The sequence below is a fragment of the Castor canadensis genome, chromosome 1 (genome assembly GCF_047511655.1).
Source record: "Castor canadensis chromosome 1, mCasCan1.hap1v2, whole genome shotgun sequence".
Taxonomy (NCBI): Eukaryota; Metazoa; Chordata; class Mammalia; order Rodentia; family Castoridae; genus Castor; species Castor canadensis.
Window position 1 is genome coordinate 55,524,192 of NC_133386.1, and position 16,519 is coordinate 55,540,710.

A 16,519-nucleotide genomic window follows, 5' to 3' on the forward strand; every position below is an offset into this window, starting at 1 on the left:
CAGGCAAGATGGAGAATCCTGGAGTTATATAGTTCTAAAAGAGATGAAAATAAAATAATAAACTCTGCCAGCCAATCACAAATAATTTTCTTTAAAAATTCTCTTCCCTTAGTATCTGAATAATATGTTAGCATCAGCTGCGATGCCAGGATTTTTTGCTGGACTCTCACCCTGTGTTGTATTTCCCCATGTGCTTGTGTTTAGCTTTTGCCTAGTGCTTCCAATGTAGGCCTCTCAGAAAGCAATGCCTCTACTCTGATCTCCAAATTACCACTGGCTGCTGGAGCAATGAGCCCAGCAGAGTGCTACAAGATGCAGGGGTGGTAATCTTCTATCTGTGCCTTAGCCAGGGCCCTGGCCTGGCTGCTGACTGCAGATGTGAAGTCCTGACCAGTTGACACTGGTGACAAGCTCCATCCAAACCCAACAGCCCAGGATCTACTTGTAGCTTTCCCTTTCCGATTGTTTCTGTGGGTTGATGGGCTTTGGTGCCAGCAGGTGCCCAAGAACTTTATCCCTGGTTTTATGTTTTCACTTCCTTCCCAGCAGATCTAAGCAACTACTGGCCTGTTTCTGTCAGTCAGACACTGGCGTCCCTTCAGGGGAAGTGTAGGAAGTTCAGTTACTTTGATGATGATTTCTTTTACCTGCATTGCTTCCCTCTCACCCCAGTTGTGAGCAGTTGAAAAGGCAACCTGAAGTTAGAAATTTGCACTGTTGCTTTGTGGACATTTTTCAGGTATGAGTTTCTTACTGAGTCTCAAAGTCACCATCAAACATCTTCCTGCCTATGATCTGATGATACTTATTGTGCACACAGACTCAGGATGCTTTGTGGGTGTCAGAGGTGCACCCCACCGGGATGGAGAAGCAAGGCAGTGTGAGGAGCTAGCCATTTGGTCTGTATACCCCTGGCACAAAGCTGGGTGTGATGGCAACCTCCTGACTGGTCCACCAAGGGCCTTCCTATAAGTCAGAAGCAGACCACACGGGCAGCTTTGGAGAAGATAATTTAAAAAAGAATTTCCCCTCATTCACCAAGACCTGTCACTTTCTTCTTCAAAATGTTTTCTCTGTGCAGCCTGGTCCCCACCTTTGCCCTACCTGCTCCCACTTCCCTGTACCCCTTGTAGACCTTGAAGCTGGTACCCTTTTTGCATATGTTTGCAAGAAAAATCTCTCTCTCCTGGGCCATTCCTTCACTTAGAAACCTCAATAGCTCAGCATTGCCTCATTGTGGTACTCCTGCCCATTTCAAGGCACTGTGCCATCTGCCATCCTGATAAAACAGCCTTATTTTTATGCCACTCCACAGTAGTGGCTTTGGTCAGTCTGCTTTCTCACCCTCCAGGGAGCAGGAGTCTGCTCTCTGTTCAGATTGTTCTTCAGATGCTCCCAAAGCAACCTGTCCTTTCTAATGAGGTTGTCATTAACATATCAATTACATAATTGTGTTTGTCCTTAACAGACTCAAGTCTTAGCATGGCAAAGGCACTGTATTAATCTGGTCAGGATGCCATATCAGAATGCCATATACTGGGGGACTCAAACAACAAAAATGAATTGTTTTATAGTGCTGGAAACTGGAAGTCCAAGATCAAGTTGTCAAGAAGCAGGAGTAGCTCCATGTGGCCAAGGCCTCTCTCCTTGGCCTGCAGATGGCCATCCTCTCACTGTGTTCTCACATGGTCTTTTCTCTGTCTGTGCATGTACACCCCTGGTGTGTCTTGTGTATACAAATATCCTCTTCTTATAAGACTGTGTTAGGGCCCATCTTCTAGCCTCCATCTTAACTCAGTCACCTCTTTAAAGGTCCTCTCTCCAAATAGTCATATTCAGATGTATGGAAGATAGGGCTTCAGCATTTGAATGATGCAGCCATACATTATCAACTCTCTCTCTCTCTTTCTCTCTGATGTACCCTAGCACCTAGCCCCATGTTTGGCATGTGGAAAAGTAGAACTCAGCAGAGGATTGTTGCTGGAGTGACTGTGTGGGGAGAACATTGTTGTCTCTACCTGAGGTGTCCTGCTCCTTACCCAGCAGCCATTTGAGGTCCAGACCCAGCTCTACCTGAGAGGTCTTCTCAAGGTGTTCTCTGAACTTCTGCAGTCTGCACATCTGCACACTGCCATATGGTCAACTCTTTCAGGACTTTTAACCTGTGACACCTTAAGGAGAAGAGAAGACTACTAGGCCTGTGCCTCTCACAGATCAGGCACAAAGAAGCTGTGCTAAAATAAACTCCACTCTTCCAAATGATTATGGTTTTTCTTGAGAAACCTTCTAGATCTACCATTGATTCAACTCTCCATTGAGAAGGTCTTTGAGGGAGCTACCACATCAGATCCAGAGAATCCACCCATGAACTCCCCAACCCTCCAGAGTGGAGCTGAAATAGAAAAAAAAAGGTACGGGTTTGGGTACTTTAAGCTATAAAGTATGTTTCTTTGCCCTAAAAATAATCACTGACCACCATGAGAAACGTCTTCTCCTCAGCCTTGCCCAAATAATGGATTTGAAAAGATTTCACTCCTTTGAAGCATTTCAAACCCATGTGGAGATTTTGTTTCGCTTCTTCTAGTCATTAGTCTCTTGCCAGGCTGGGGAGAATGTCTTCTGAGATTTAAGGAATTAAAGACTAGTTATGTATTGTACACATTCCTGGGGAACTTAATTATTGACCCAGCTTGTAAATCATTCATAGCTTTCCAGAAGTATCTATATACTTCTGCTGGCAGCTAACACCATCCTGGCTATTTGTAGAATGGAGGTTGGGGTCAGGCAGAGTGTGAAAAATTAAGAATAACAACACTTCTTTTCCTCCCTGGGTTTTAATTGTCCCTTTAAATAAAGCCAAGGTTTCCTTCCTTTGCCACCTGTTCAGAGCACCTCGGTTAACTGCCAGGAAAGCTCTAGTTTCACCTGACTTGCCACCCAAGGATACCACGTGACTTCTATTTCATCTAGGAGTCAAGTCCCGGCGACCAACATTAGCCAGGGCTGTAGGAATGCAACATCTTAACATGTAAGTAGCTCTTCTAATCACATCCCTGAAGGGCTGGATAAGAAGCAACGGCTTTCAGCTGATCTGCCAGTGAGGCATTTAGGCGGGTTTGTGGGTAACCAAAGCCACACCCCCAGTAAGCAACAAGACAGGGCTTAGTGGCAGCCGCACCTCCTTGTGGGGGCCAGCCCTTTGTGGTGTCTGGTATCAGTGGGGGCCTGCCTACTTTTAGATGAGAGGAGAGGCTCTGTCAGGTCTCACGCCTGTGGGGTTCAGGTTCAATGCCTGTGAAAATCGACACCAACATAATCAAAGAGCTACATTCCTGTGTGTAAATGGCGGCTAATCCCCACTCCTTTGAAGGAGCAGAAACCACAGGTGAAGTCAAACACTCAGGACTTTCAGCTGTCTGCTTTGCTCATCCCCACGTCCCATAGTTTTTACAGCCTAGGAGAATGTAAATATATCTTAGTTGATATTTTTTTTTTTTGGTGTGGGACTGGAATTTGAACTCAGGACTTCATGCTTATGAAGCAGGCACTTCACTACTTGAGCCACATCTCTAGTTCATTTTACTTTGGTTATTTTGGAGATGGGGGTCTCGTGAACAATTTGCCTGTGCTGGCCTCAAACTGTGATCCTCCTGATTTCAGCCTCCCAACTAGCTAGGATTACAGGTGTGAACCACCAGTGCCCAGTCATTGGGGACATTTTTGTAGGGTCTTCCCAACTTAGAGTTCTCTGTTAGTGCAATGGTATCACCCTGAGTTCAAACCCCAGAACCATGAGAAAAAAGAGTTTGAATTAGTAAGAGCTAGAAATAGGCTATTTTATTCAATCTGAAAAAGGAAATTAACGGCAAGAGACTTTTAAAGGTACAAACAATTGAATATTTAGAATGTCAAATGCTGATGTTGTAATTCACCAAAGCTAGAGGCAAATCTTTCTCGACCAGTTCAGTCAGCGCAGCCTGGTTCCCTAGTCGGTTCCAGCTGAGCATGTTCAGAGGGCCAAATGCCCTACCCCCACCCCGAGAAAGACTGGAAGAACTGGACAGCCCCTCCTAACTTCTGAGTTGCCCCACCTTCCGGGTGGGGAAAAGGCTCATTGGTGTGGGGGTTGGGTAGCATTCAGGAGAAGAGATTTGCAGAGGGATTCTCGGAGGTTCTGAGTGTTTTTCAAGGTTCCTTGCAGACCATGTTACAAGATGTGGCATGTGTGGAGGCCTCTGAGAGCTTGGGATTTCAAAATCAAACATCACAGCCAGGCCCAAAGCCTTGCTCAGCAGTCGCTCTGTCACCTTTAGAGGCTATCTGTTAGAATCAAGCCCATCCTTTTTCCTAATTCTCTCTTGCTCACTACCACTTCCAGCCAGCTGCTGTTTAATATGATTTCATTTAACATTCACACCTACTCCGTGGGTTTTACTATCTCCAATTTTCAGACAAGGAAATTGAAGCTCTGAGCAGGATAGTGGCTCTCCCAAGGGCATACAATTAGTACTGTTACTGGCACTGACTGCATTCCATGATCCCTCTTTGGCAAAAGACGGTGTCCAGGTGTACCACCAGGTGTGGTAGTGCATACTTATAATCCCAGCTACTTGGGAGGCCAGCCTAGGCAAAAGTGCAAGACCCTATTTGAAAAACAAATTAAAGTAAAAGCGGCTAGGAGTATGGCTCAACTGGTAGAGCAATTGCCTAGCAATCATGGATGGAGTCCTGAGTTCAAATCCCAGTACTGGCAAATAAATTTTTTTAAACCCTCAAAAACACAAAGAAATATTATAGGACATAATTTGTGTGTGTGTGTGTGTGTGTGTGTGTGTGTGTGTGTGACTGGAGTTTGAACTCAAGGCTATAGGACATAATTTTAAAAAGGGGGAAAAAAATCTCTTGATCCTAGTATAGAACTCCATTTAGATAACAAGAGAATGTTGCCTGTGTCAAGAAAATTCACACGGTATGATTTTAGAGTCCTGTTTTGTTTGTTAACTCTCTGTCTCTCTCTCTCTCTCTTTCTCTCTCTCTCTCTCTCTCTCTCTCTCTGTGGGTGGGTGTTAGGAGGAAGGGGTTCTTTCCAGAGACCCAAATCGTGCCATGGCTTTCCCAGTGCACAGAGGGTCATGTGAGCTTTACAGAAGAGAGGCTTTTCCAGCAATTTGAGGGGCCTTCAGCCCCCTTACCAAGCCTCTCCCTTGCAGAAGTTGCAGCGTTTCTATTAAACAGAGTAGAGAGAGTCAACTCTCCTTCCTTCAGGGGCCCTGCCCCAGCCCAGCCCCCATCTGGGTCTGGAAACCAAAAACCCACCCTAGACTGGATGTAGAAGAACAAGATTTTATTTGACATTTTGCTTAAGAAAAGAAGTTACAGGGGCTGGTGGAGTGGAGTGCCTGTCTGGCAAGGGTGAGGCCTTGAGTTTAAAACCCAGTGCCACCAAAAAAAAGAGAGAGAGAGGTTATAAACTCAGCTTCAAAGTACTGTACTACTGGTGTGGCCCTAAGAGCTGGGAAAGTGCTATGGCTCATGCTTTATGAGGGGTGAGATATAGGTGTTCCCATGCCAGAGTTAGGGTGCAGCCTTTATATGAGGAAGGGAAGTCTTTCATCTGACCCTCCTGCAAATTATCTACTGAGAAGTCTCCGTTACACCTACGTCATACTGTTAAAATTAAGAAATATAATTGCATAGATGTGTTTATAATTTATTATTTTATTGTTATTATTTGTTGCTTTTATTAAGGCATGTTTTAGGTCGCCTCACCTTAACTTTAAAAGCATGTACTGTTTACTATTTTATATTTACTCTCTTACCATAAGGAAATAACATGTCAACCAACAAAAGATGGTTGAAAGACCAGACTTTTTTGGGGGGAGTTACTTGTTTGTTTTTGTTTTATGAATGTGTAGTCTTGGATTCATTTGTGCCTCTGAATTGGGTTCCCTGTCCTTGGCGTGAGTATAAATGAAATTCCCTTATCTCTGTCTGGCAGAGACAGAGCCTGGTGGAATAAAGACAGTTACTGTGGGTATGTTTGCAGCCTTCCCCCCAGATAGCCCCAATACTGCCATAAAGCTCTGTCCAGTTTCCTCCTCCCTTCCCCTCCCCAAGGAAGAAGTGTTTTTATTCCTTTTTGAATCACAGGGAGAGGGAGTCAATGAATGTCTATAATCAAGGGATAGAAGGAAGGGAGGACATAAAAAGACAAAAAAGGAAAACAAAGGTAAAAAGAGGAACTGGCTGTGCTTAGAGAAAGGCTGGGGATATTATGGGGAGAGATGTCTCAGAACAAATGCAGCAGATAGGAGAGAAATGGGTGGAGAAGAAGGAGAATTTATACAGGAAGCTGGGCACCAGATATTAGCTTCTTTTTCAAAAAATAATTTGAGTTTTCGAAATTCCTTGTTGTGTAGGACTAACATTCTTTTGACTAGTACACTGCCTCAAGACTGGACCATATGGATTCTGGCTTTGTGCAGGTTACACCTGAAATAAATTCTTGTGTCCTCTTCATTTCTGGGACTTTCTTGTAGTTTTCTCTACTTACAGCTACAATGTCATGTCTACATAGTATCCAGATTTGCCTATCCTGAGGTGGATCATAGCCATTTAGCTGTGTCTATCATAAGTCTAGACTCAATTCCCCTGTAACTTACTTCATCAGTCTGATGAAGTACCATGAATAGGAAACTTTGCAGTTGGAGTTTGTTTAAATAGCAAGGATCCAGGAGCTTACTCCAGTTGTATTGACTAGAATGATACCTATTAGCTCATTCGATTAGCTGCTTCTGTCCAGAGCAGCCTACAGAGATCATACTTGTCTTGTAGATCTACAGTCGGAATACTTTGCTTTTTTCAAAAGAGATAACAGTGATTATTTCCCTCATGTCTTTTCAAATTGTATTTTTTATTAGAAAAATCTCTGAAGTCATAAGCTGTCAGAAAGATGTGGTGCTGTGTTTATTTATAACAGAAATATCTTCAGTAATTTCCCCCCTGTGTGTTCTACTAGGGAAGTTGTTTATATTATTTATCAGGTTCAAAAACGCATTCTTAGGCTGCGTTCACTAGCTCAGTCTGCAGGAGTGCCCTTGGGGTCTAGGGGACCCTGTTTCCCTGAGCTGTCAAAGGCTAAGTTGGGACTTCCCTCCGGCCAGTGTGGAAGTGGTGCACTCTTAATTTGGGAGCCACATTACTAGTATTTTATGTTCACAGAGGTTTTTTTTTCTCTCTTTCACTGTTTGGGTGTTTGTCACACTAGCAAGAAGTTTGTGAAAGACAAGTTTTAAGTAATTAGCAAACTAGAGGCTTGTTTGTGGTGGTCCTGTCTCTCCGAGTTCTTCTTAGAGAGGAAGTAGAAATGTCTCTGATTTTCATAGTACCTCCTCTGTACCGTTTTAATCATTTAACTGACTTTTGTCTAGCTAAGCCATCAGCCCCTGTAATCTGTGGATTTTTCCATTATCCAAAGCATTTTCCCCACCTACTTCCCTAACTCTCTAAGAACGTTTTGTGTTGCTAGTACAGACTAATTGAGTCTAGGTAATTTACGGAGAAATGAGATTCATTTCTCACAGTTCTGAAAGCTGGATCATCTAGGATAGAGGGACTCTGTCAGGTGAGGACTTTTGGACTGCACCATCCCGTGGCAGAAGGCAGAGGGGAAGGGTGAAGGAGTGTAAGAGAGCATGAAGGGGCTGAATACACTTTTATAACCAGCTTCCTCTTGTGGTGACTAACCCACACTTTTTTTTTTTTTCATTACTTGGGTTTGAACTCTCAGGGCCTCTGGCTTGCTAGGCAGGCACTTTACCACTTAAGCCAAGTCTGCAGCCCTTTTTGCTTTAGCCTATTTTTTCAGCGAGGGTCTCACTTTCTAGCTTGTATTACAGACATGAAACCACAATGCCCAGCACAGTTGTTGACATGGGGGGTCTCACTAGCTTTTGGCCAGAGCTGGCCTCAAACTGAAATCCTCTGCCTCCTGAGTAGCTAGGATTATAGGTGCGAGCCAACTGTACCTGGTCCTTAACTCACACTTTTGATAGCAACACTAATTCATTTATGAGGGCTCTGAGTTGTTATTATTCCCACTTCTCAATACTGTTACATTGGGGAATAAGTTCCCAGCACATGAACTTTGGGGACACTGTCAAACCACAACACCAGTTCATCTCCTGTCCTGGAAATACAGCTGGGGTTAGGCTGAATTTTTACCAATCCTTCAAAGGTCACCTAAGCCAGGAAGACTGCCCAGATTACCTCCTCCAAGACCCCATAAATGTTTGTTTTGTATTTTTGCATGCGACTTATCTCCTTCTCTGGGTTGTTGGTCCCAGAGTGTGGTGTCTGGGATGTCAGCACCCTCCTTTCCACCCAGACGGTCAGAGATAGGAGCTGGGGCTGTGAGCTTCTGCCAAGGTCAGGGAAGGTCGGGAAGAACCAAGCGAGCCAGAGTCTACAAGAGGACTGAGGTCCACTGTGATGATTAATCTTCATGGTCAATTTAGCTGGATTAAGAAACACCCAAGAGATTAGCAAAATTCACGTCCAGGGGTGTCTGTGAAAGCATTTCTAGAGACAGATCCTGAGGGCTCTGACCTGATTGATGAATTCATCTCTTGATGGATTTGTAATAAGATGGCATTATTTGAGGTGGTAAAAGGTAGGAGTGGAACTTAGGTGGTACCTGGGGACTGCAGCTTACCTTGGCCTCTTCCTGTATCCCCTTTCTCTACTTCCTGTCCTCCATGACATAAACAGTTCTGCTCCTGATGCCCTCCCTACCATATCAGGATGTACAGATACCTCCAAAACCATGAGCTAAAACAAAAAATTCCTCCTTTAAGTTGCCTAACTCAGGCATTCTGCCGCAATGAGCAGAAAGCTAATTAACACATCCACGGGTGAATATGAAATCCAGGGATCTGAGTAAGGACCTCAGAATCTAGAGTTTGGAGTTTGGGAAACAAAATTAAAGTTCAGTGGTAGAGAGCTTTGTCCAGCATGTGTGAGGTCCTGGGTTCAATACTCAGTCTTGCAAAAAAATATATATATTTAATAATAATAAAGTGAAAGGATATTGGTATCAAAGTTCAGGTGGAAGGAAGGAAATGCCTAAGAAATTTTCTTTTCTTTTTCTGTGGCACTGGGCTTTGAACTCAGGGCCTCACACTTGCTAGGCAGGTGCTCTCGCACTTGAGCCACTCCAACAGCCCCTGCACAATTTTCTGGAACCCTATCTAGTGTGTATTTGAGTCTAGGTGGAGTGTAGTATATAGGGCAGACATATCAGAGAGGTAAGCAATACCCAATTGGTAAATAAATAAATAAGCACTTGTAAAGATATTTCCTACTTGAAGAACAGGCTGCCTACTTGGGCGTTATCTAACACTACTTAGGATTTGTTTTTCAGGACAGAAAATAGATATTTCCATGTATCTTCACAGGGCATTTTAAATTTTCTTGCTTGTCTTCTACTATTTTAATCAATATATAGTTATAACTTCATCATAAATAAATCCCAAGTTCAGTTGATTATAGTTTCTCTGAGAAGTAATCAATACAAAATTCTATATTAATCAGTGTTCGATCAAAGATGCAGAAACTCTGTGTGATACAAGTAAAGGATTCAGGAATCCTAGTTTTGCACTCATGGGAGCTAGTGGAGGCCATCTATGGGTGTCCTTGCCCTTGTGGTGTCTAGGTTGAACCTGAAATCTTTATGGGTCATCCAGGTGGGCAGTCGGGAAAGGAGCTGGATGGGGATAAGAGTGAGGAAAACCAAGTCACTGTAAAGACAGACTGGAACTCACAAGAACACCTGAAGCCCATGAAGGCTAATGAACCTGTCCTGTGTGTCTCTCTCAACTCCACCCTCAGTTCTGCAGTGACTTGCAGGAGAAGCTGGCATCCTTTGTCACAGAGCTGCACTTGCACCTGGCCTAGGATTCAGCGAATCTGGGGCGGGGGTTGGGGGAAGGGAAGGTTTGGGGAAGATCTGGCAGGAGCTGGAGTGGCTGCAGGTCTGAGTGCCATCCCACATCCACAGGCCTGGCCAGCAGGTCAGCAACAATGCTTACTGGCTGCCAGAGCACCGGCTGCCTGCAGGCACTTGAAGAATGGGCTATTGCTTCATGTTCACCTTCCATGGAAAGTGTCTGATGGAAAATGTCTCTTGTGGGAAGAGAATTCTTGGAAACATATAGTTGTCTCTGGGTGCTGTTATTCCCTGTTCTAGCTAAAGCACGTTCCTTCTTTGCTATTCTGTACTTAAATTTCTTCAGCAAATGTATGACTTCACACCAAGTTAGTTTCCGTGAGCACATCCTATGTTAGATGGTGGAGGAATGGAAGAGGGTAAATTATCTCCTTTAGACATTTTTAATTGAAACTAGACTCAGTGAAACATTGATTTTGAATGAGATTGTGAACATACTAAATTGAGGATTTATTTTTGAGGTTAAACTGGCAATTTCACCCATTTTTAATACTGTACACGTGTGACTTGAGAGGAGTGGGGCTCCCAAACTAAGCCGTAACTGTGATTCTGTAAGTTAGTCTGGTCATAGTTGATGTACTTGAGCTCCCAGATCCTTGTATCTGCTTACTTAGGGGAAACTGAGACCGGTAAAGAAGAGCCTTTGAACAAAGGGCCCCTGCGGACAGAGATGGAGAGATTAGGTGGGAGGGGAGTGTCTAAGAAAGTTTTCTACTGCTATAACAGAATACATGAGACTAAGTAATTTATGAAGAACAGAAATGTATTGACTCAAGGCTCTGGAGGCTGGGAAGTCCAAGATCGAGGAGCCAAATCTGTTAGGGGCCTTCTTGCTGTGTCATAACCGGGCCCTGCCCGTTGTGGGTCATGTAATAAGAAAGCATCTGAGAGACAGAGCAAGAGAGAGCTGAACTCACTTTCAAAACAAATCCACTCTTCATATAACTAATCTACTCCTGCTGAACCTAGTCCACTCTGGGGATAATGCCCATCCATTCATGAGTGAGCATCCTAACCACCTCTTATAAGACCCCACCTCCCAACATGGTTGTTTTGGAGATGAACCTTGGGGACACATTGAAACCATAGTAGAGAGTGTTTGTCCAGTCCATACTCAGGCGTTAGCTCTGAACTCCAAAGACAAGAAGGCTGCCTTCAGAAAGGGTAGGGGATGTACATACAAATTGGGCAGATGTACTCCTGCCTTGAGACCTACACGGCAAACTGTGACACTGGAGAATGGACAGTGTCAGCATTTCTTACAGAGCATCTGTGTGAATGACACACTTCACTGCCTCATTTGGTATCCAAGGTCTCCTGGCCTTGGTCGATCTTGAGGGAAGTACGCTGGGCTGCAGGGGGCAGGCCTTTGGTTGCATGATGGCAGAGGGGCAGCACCACGCCTCTCTACGTGGCCTGTAGAAAATGACAGCTGGAGTAGGCAAACCTGTCTGAGATTTCTTTGTGAGTACCTCCTGAGGACTCAAAAGTAATGGGGGAACAGGGGAAAAGGTGGGGCAGGAACGGAGGTGGGTGGCACAAGTGTCTTTGATGTATTGGTCGGTTCCACACTGTGGAACTTGTTATACAAATCTACAAAGTTGATAAAATTACCTAGAAACAAGTGCGTATGAAACTGGCAGTCTATGGGTTGCACCAAGGCCAATGTCATAGCTTTATACCGGATGTTAACATCAAGGTACACAGGAGCTTCCTGCACTATTTTAACAACTTCTTGTGAGTTTATAACAATTTCAATATAGGGAATATATTAAAAAACAAAGACGAAGGAGACCACTGGATCAGAATCTTTATGGTATTTTGTTTTGGTTTCTCACTGTGCTGGGGATTGACCTTCAAAGCTCATCAGATGAATGTAATCGAGCCATAATTGAGAACTTTTACTTTATCTGAAACCTTTGGGGTCAGAGTTTTGAATCTTAGAAATTAGGAAGTATGGTGTTTGTACCATATGTTCTGTAATATCTCTAGGTGGTTCTAGGTGGGGCAGAGCCTTGAAAGCAAATACTAATATTTCTTCAGCAAATGTATGACTATTCACCCCAAGTGAGATCGATAAGTAAAAACAATAAAAGCTGGTGGAAACCAGCTGTAGAGTGTGCTCAGTGCTTTGTTTTGTGCTCTGAGTGGGAAAGAAGCTGTGTAGCATAATTTGGCAAAATTGTTCATTGATCTTTCTTGGCCCAGGAGTTACAACGAGACCCAAGAAAATATGAGAAATAGAGCAGCACATACAGATTTACATATAAAGATGTCTGTCCACATTAAAGTCGGGAAGAACTAGGATAAATCTGAATATCCAAATACAGGAAAATGATTGTGGAATATTATCTGAGTGTAAAAGTTGTGTTTTAAAAGAAATTTAAATATGGAAAATTTTCATTATCTAATAGTAAAAATGGGTTTAAAATCTATATATTCAGTATGATTTTATTTAGAAAATTAAAGTAATAAAAAAGATAGCAATAAACCAAAATGTTCATGGTGAGTATCTCTAGATAGTGGAAGTATAAGTAATTTTCATTTCATTTTTTCTGTGCTTTTAATTTTAAAGTGTTGTATAATAAGCAAGTTGACTCTTATTATAAGTAAATGAATGTTATTAATTGTGAAATATGCCAAGAAATGGTAGCATATAAAACTATGCAGACAGCTAGATTATGGTTGGCAATTTCATTTTACTTATACCTTAAGGCTATCATAGTATTTAATTAGTAGATTATAAAAGTTTTTGAGAACATGTCTTAACTACGTAAATCTATTCTGAAATGAAAGCAGTAGAAAATAATCTAACAGGATTTATTAATTCTTCCAAAATCTATATACTATCTTTTTTATTATTTTAAGCAAAGAGCAACTGAATGATATATACTTTTCTTGGTGATAATTTTAATATCTATGTGTTGTTTTTCTTCAAAGTGTTTCTAGAATTTAAGGAAAATAGTCTGTGTCCATTAAGTCAAGCAAAAACAATGACAGTAACATAATTCATTTTTATTGAGAGCTGACTGCGTGCCAGGTGCTTTGTTTCTTCCCTTCCCATTAATCCTCACAACTGTCCTGTGAAATACATGCCATATTATTCGTTTTATAGGTAGGGAAACTGAGTCCCCACGAAGTTAAGGTCAGACACTTGGGCTGTCTGACTTCAGGGCCATGCCATCCTTAAGGAAGAGGTTTAGATGGCAGTGGCAAGGGGAACGAGGCACAAAATAAAGTTAGCAGGAAGAGGGACTTTCCAGAGAGGCCTGCGCAGGACTGGTCGGAGCTTGCCAGCAGGTTCAAAATCCGCCCCCCGCCCCAGCAGATAGAAGAGCAGCTCTCAGAGCAGAATGGAGCTGATGAAGGTTGGATCATAGCCCTGTCCTTTGGGTCCAGACAAGTTCCACCTCTGACATGACTTACTTACCTGTACAAAGGGGAAAATAAGTTTTGCTCCATGGTGCAGTTGTTTGAATTGCACGAAGTGTATCCGAAGGTCCCAAATCAAGCTTTTCTTTAACATCCGAGTCAGATGCTCAAGTCTCCAGCACAAGTTACACTGAGTGTCCTCCAGCCTTTTCAAAGGTTCCCAGGACTTCACTTTCACATGGCTTCTCCTCTCAGTTCCTGCTCCATCAGACTTGGTTGGCCCTGTGTCATCTTGCCAGTTAAAGTCACAGTCTTCTCTCTGTGCCAGACACTGCTCCCTTTTCCACCAAGCGACACCCACATATGGTCATTAGTGTTATGCGGGTGTTAGCTCATCAAATTTTCACTGAAAATTTGACAGCAGCAGAAAGGACTTAAACTTCTGCCTAACCTAGCCCATAAACATGCCAGCACATCACACCAGACAAGCTCTTCGGAGTTTCTAATGCGTTGTCTTAAGGACCACGTTGGCTTCCTCTGTCCCCTGGAAACCCCTACTGTCGTCAGCCACCACCCTTTCTTTAAGTGCCCGGGCCCATTCCGCCAATCCCTATTTTTTTATGATATCCTGAAGTCTAGACCTTTCTGTCTTATTCCTGTTTCCAGACCAGGTGATAGGGACCTTTCTGCCTAAAGCAAAAGAGGGATGATGTGTCAAGTCATTCGCAGGTCACTTTGGTCCAAGTGACAATGGGTGAGCTGAGAGTTCTTGCCCTCCTCCCCCCACCTCACCGCCCCGCCCCCCGGCCTTTTTGGTGCTGAGGATTGAACCCAGGACTTTGCATGCATTTGGAAGTGCTCTGTCACTGAGCTACACCCCCAGCCTTTGAGCCTCAGTTTACTCATCTGCACGGGTGTTGGGAGAGTAGTAACAGCACTTAACCCCCAGGATTACAGTGATGATTCGATGAACGGTTAATCACGTTGTGCTGAGTCAGAGCTCAGTGCCTGCTTGTCAATATTATTTCCCTGATTTCATAACTGCTGAGGACATTCAACCTTGTTTCTTTTCCTGTCAGGTAGTGAGTCCTTGCTGCCCACCTTCTCCTGGCCAGAGGAGGGTGAGAGGTGTCCAGCAGGGCCTCCAAGGCCCATTTGGAAGCCTTTGCCTGTGGTGTGGGTGCCCTTTTTTCACTGTGGATCAGGTGAAGAATCCAAGCCTCCTGAAGCCAGCTAGATCTAGGCCCGCCCAGGACAAGCAGGTAGGTGAGAGCCACAGCTGCTGTGGTCTGTGGGTCAGGTGTTTGAAGGACCCCACTGGAGATCTGATCACAGGTGGTCACCTGGCTCGAATGTTCGGTACATGGTTTCCTTTGGGAAAGACTGGGAGTGGGTGGGAGGAAATGGGGTGCTGTGGAAGGAAGGCAATGGATTCTATCAGTCAAAACTACTGAAGTATGCTGAAGATGATAATTGGTGCATATGAATAAATACACAGAGATGTTGCTCAGGACTTCTAGGGAGGCAAAAATGGAACACAGGATGAGGGAAATCTCTTCAGCCTTGCTGAGGCAATGAGGGAAGGGTAGATGTGCACCAGAGCCAGGGTCAAGGGCAGCAAAATCTTCCATAGGTTCTTCAGAAGGGAAGCCCACAGTGGGGTAGCCTTCTGGAATCCCACAGACTTCTAGTGTTCCACTAGCCCTTCCCCCAAGGCTGGGGCACAGCTTTCCCTCCTCCCAGAGCCCCTTCTTTTTGACTGCCTCCCCCAGGCTAGTGGAGAGAAGTGTTATTCTCAGCCTGTTTCTGCCCTTCCTGTAGCAGGTGTTTTGCAGTGTGCCTGGCACAAATGGCCTGTCTGCGTGCTGGAGAGGAAGAATAGGCTTCTTGGCACCTTCTGTAGTCAGGAGATCAGAGAACTGGTCTTATTTCTAGCCATGAGCCATCTGTGTTTCCTGGAGGGATGCAGTACAGGTATGGGGCTCCAATGTGGAAACAGAGCTGGAAACAGAAAAGGAGCTGCCCTGTTGGGCCAGGGACTCCAGCAGCAGAGGGAAGGGATCCCCTTCTTCTAGTGCATGGACAATCTGGAGGTGTGGGTACTCCCAGATGGCCTGTGGAAGAAGGGAGGATGCTGCAGAGAGGACAAGGCCCCCACAAGGGACCAGACACTGCACCCCCAGGTCCTACATGATGTAGAGAAGGGAGGAGAGAGACGAAAAGAAGGAAGAAGGGAAAAGAAGCTGTTTACAATCTGCTCTAGCCAGGCACCATACTGGGCTTTAAGGAAAACATATAAAACACTGCATAGAATTCGCTTGGTCATCACAGCTACTGTCACTATTGTTGACATTAACTGCTTAATTCTCATACCACCATAGGTAAGTATTTTTATCTCTATTTTATGGATGCCCAAATTGAGATTCAGCAAAGAGATAATTGGTGTAGGTGGGGTTAAATGCAGCACAACCTGTCTGACTCCAAACCCAGTGTAGGGAGAGATGTAGGTTCCCTTACCCCCAACTCCTGCCCAGGAAAGCTACAGTTGGTACTGGTAAAAGATCAGGCTGCAGTGGGGGCAAGGGTGGAGTAGGGGTGGGGTGAGGATGGGGGCCTACAGGGAAAGAAGCTCCCTTCCTGGCAAAGTTTCCCAGGACTGGGCTCTGCATGAAGCTATGAACAGGGGACCAAGGGAGGCTAAAGGCAGGGCTCTCCCAGCTGTCCCTTGGGCTTAGAGCTGGCAAGCAGGAGTTGGGCATCAGAGAGAACAACAGCCCCTGCAAGAGAGATAAGCAGCCTTGGCCCCTTGTTCCTGCCTTGGGAGAGATCAAGGTAGGCATAGCCTCTGAGCCATCACGGAGTGCACAGATGCTCCAGAAGGTGAGGTGGGGCTTTGCTGCCTGAAGTTCTGTGAGTGGGTGCTCAGATAGTGACTATATACCTATCTATCTATCATTGTTGTTGCCAGTATTATGACCACATCCTCTGACTTTTATGCCTTTAAGCTAGAGGCATCTGGAAGAACACTTGAATTGAGTGTTCAGAGTTACAAGTGTCAAAACTCAGGCTTGATCTGCCAGTGTCCTTATGACCGCATACCTCTTTTGAAAGTTCTGTTTGCAAGGAAAGTGGTGTGTGTTT